Below are 3,597 nucleotides of genomic sequence, written 5' to 3' on the forward strand. Positions count from 1 at the left end.
TCTCCCTGCTGAGAGCACATTTTTCCATTTTCTTTTTCCTTTTTTAACCCTACTCCCTGCTCATTGTTGCAAAATATAGAACTAGAGAAGTACATAAAGGAGGCATGAAGAAAAAAAAATCATCCACAATCTTGCTATAGAAAGGCAATTATTGTGACATTTTGGTATTTTTTTTTGTTTCCGGGTTGGTTTTTTTTTTTTCTAAGTCATTGTATAGCATAGTTGAAATTCTATTGACTGTAGTACTTGAATCCCACTTATTTTTTGTACTTGATACACTCTCAGCCCTTTGCTGCCACTGGCTATCAATCAGCCCCCTAGTAGGTATTATTTGCATGACTGACAACTTGTAGATGAGCCAGAGCCCACCTGCTGGTTTTCTTTCATACTGACTTGGGGGACTTCACCCCCAGGAGAGTAGTGGTACATAGCTGGGGTCTTTCTTGCCATCCTTGCTTCTCTCATATTGTAAATCTTTCTGCTACTTAAGGAAAATTGGCCAAGGAACTTCATTATAGTTATGTGAGCAGGAGTGAAACTCTGACTCTCTAGCCTAGCACCAAGCACAAGCAACATTCCTGTGGGCATCGCCAACATTTCTTGGCTTCTCAGACACCAAGACAAATGGCAGGAATTGGAAAGAAGCTACTCAATTCTGTCTGAGTGTCCTGCAGGCACGGAGAGGGCCCCACGGAGCAAAGTCCAGCTCAGCACTATAGACCCTACCCATATGGCAATTTCATCCTCAGGCACCCGGCAAGGTTTTCATTTATGATTCTATAGTTTCAAGACAAAATGACTGAGGTGTAAAGATTGTAGGTGACTTGGCCAAGATACTAAGTTAGAAAAGAGCAGGCTAAGATTTTAATCCAAATCCAAAAGGCTTTATACCACACCCAGTTGCCTCTCAAGATCTCCAGGGATCCTCCCTTCCTCACGACAGCTAAATAGGCATTCATTCATATTGGCAGGCTCATCTCAAAACTGAAGAACCTATGGGTGGTATGGTCAATGATGGGGTGTGACAGGTAGATCTCCCCTTGTTGGCTATGTGACAGTTGAGGGCTCTCCATGGAGTCCCTCTCTCAGCAATATCCAGAGAACTGCCTTATAGAAACCCACCCTGTCCCCAGAGTCTACCACCATTCAGTCTTAGGCCACAGAACAGGCCTAGCTCCTGTGGTCAGAGTGGGAGGGCTCTGAAGAGACTCCTGGTCCACACTCTAGATCAGCTGAGGCCTTGGTGCAGCAGCTCTGCAGCTTCTTTCCCACAACTGCTCCCTCTGCCGGTCCTCCCACCTTCATTCCTGCATGAGTGCAGATCCCAACAGCACCTCCCCAGGAAACTTTTGCTCATGAACCTCCTCCTCGGGGCTTGGCTAAGACCACGAGACCATTAGTCACTTTCCCAGGGGTCCCTGTAAGTCAAGGTACTCTAGCACTTGTGGCTCTGGAGAAGAGCATTTTGTCTGGCAGGGGAGAGGAGGGACTAGGGCCTCTGAAAAAGAATGAACCTTTATGGGTGGCTGAGTTAGTGCCCTTTGGCAGCCAGGGAGTGGGACTGCAGCGCAGATCTTGGAGGTGTCTCTATGCACATGGACCAAGAGAAAAGACACAGGATGAAAGAAAGACACTAACTAGAGTCACCCCCTTGGTACCAGCAGATCCCTTGCTTCACTCCCAAGATCCTGACAGCTGCTCTACAACAGCGCCTGGCATAAGCATTGAAGAAGCTCTTCCTAAGTAATTCCACTCTGCAGCTACTGCAGTCACTTGGCTACAGTGAGAAGCAGGAGAGGAAAGCTCAGGCCCACTGCTTCTACCAGTTTGCTCTGACCCCCACTACTCAGCTGGGGTCCCTCTTCTCAAGATCAAGCCTTGGCCCTGGGCCAGTGCTCACAGACGAGCCCCATCTCTGACCCACTGAAGTCCAGGTGACCTTCTGACAGCACCATGTCGGGCTGGGCCAGGGTGCTTGTGAAGATCTACAGAGTAAACCAGTCACAATCATCGTAAATCCAGGACAGTATCTCAAGGCAGTATGCCATGAGATGCTTGCCAAACCAGAGGATTCTTAGCCCCAAACTCAAGCTTTACTAAAACAGAATCTCAGGAGCATGACCTTCACCTCTCCCCACCATGGCTCGTGCTCATCCCCTGATATCTGCCTACTCCAAAAAGGGGGAGTCACCTGGCAAAAATGTCACCTTTGCCTCCTGTGTTCAAGGCTCCCATATGACCAGATAGTGTGAATTTATTCACACCAACTTGCAGAAAAACAACAGACAGCCATATGCTGTCAGCGAATTAGGTCATCAGACCAGGGCCGAGTCTTGGGGAACTGGCAGAGCTGTGGCTCGAATTTCCAGAGTTTGTGGTGTTGGAACCCACCATTTTGACCAGGGTACCTTTGGCAATGTGTGTTGGGAAGGCTTCATGTTTGCAGCAACCAAAACCTGGTACCATTGTCACTGCAGAGTGAACACAATCCAGAAGTGGTATGCCATCTGCTCAGGCTTGGCTACCTCAGCCTTGCCAGTGCTGGTCATGTCCAAGGGCCATCGAATTGAGGAAGTTCCAGAGCTACCTTTGGTGGTGCAAGATAAAGTTGAAGGTTACAAGAAGAGGAAGGAGGAAATTTTGCTTCTGAAGAAACTTAAGGCCTGGAATGACATAAAAAAGGTTTATGCCTCTCAGTGAATGAGGACTGGCAAGGGCAAGATGAGAAACCACCATCACATCCAGCACAAGGTACCTTGCATCATCTAGTCATCATCAAGGCTTTCAGAAATATCCTGAGTATTACTCTGCTCAATGTAAGCAAACTAAATATTTTGAAACTTGATCCTGGTGGGCATGTGGGGCGTTTCTGCATTTGGATGGAAAGTGCTTTCTGGAAGTTAGATGAGCTGAATGACACTTGGCAAAAAGCTGCTACCCTCAAGAATCACTATAACCTGCCTATGCACAAGATGATCAATACAGATCTGAGCAGAATCTTGAAGAATCCAGAGATGCAAAGAGCACCACACAAGAAGATCCACTGTAGGGTCATGAAGAAGAATCCTCTGAAGGACCTGAAGATCATGCTGAAGCTGAACCCATATGCAAAGACCACACACCAGAACACCATTCATCATCAGGCCAGGAATCACAAGATCCATATGACTAAAGCAGCTGCCCGGGCAGCCAAATTGGAGGAGAAGGAAGTTGCGAGCAAGAAGCTTATAGTAGAGAAGAGAGGAAAGAAGGTTGCTGGTCCCAAGAAGCCTGTGAGGAAGCCTTTGGGAACAATGGCTGAATCTTGCAAGAAATCAGCAGAACAGAAACCTGCTAAAGAAGAGAACCCTGCTGCATAAACTCTCAAAATCTCTATCCCATACAAGTGCCATAAATTTGGACAGCTTATTTTGAATAAAGACCTGGTCAAAGAGGAAGTAAGAAAATAAAAAATAAAGCAGAATCTCTATTATGAGACTGAGGAAGGTACACTGCTTAACAAACTCCTCCGGTGAGTCTTGTACACAGAAGTTTGAGAACTACAGCTGAAAGCCCACAGCCAGGGGCCCTTCTCCTGTATGCTAATATGAGAGCTTT

At 46.8% G+C, this 3,597-nt stretch overlaps 1 pseudogene; it reads left to right on the forward strand.

Moving 5' to 3' along the window:
- The first annotated feature begins 2,130 nt into the window (after positions 1-2,130).
- On the forward strand, positions 2,131-3,359 carry LOC101561746 (annotated as a pseudogene).
- The last annotated feature ends 238 nt before the right edge of the window (positions 3,360-3,597 follow it).

Source organism: Octodon degus, unplaced genomic scaffold (assembly GCF_000260255.1).
Source record: "Octodon degus isolate 3935 unplaced genomic scaffold, OctDeg1.0 scaffold00019, whole genome shotgun sequence".
NCBI lineage: Eukaryota > Metazoa > Chordata > Mammalia > Rodentia > Octodontidae > Octodon > Octodon degus.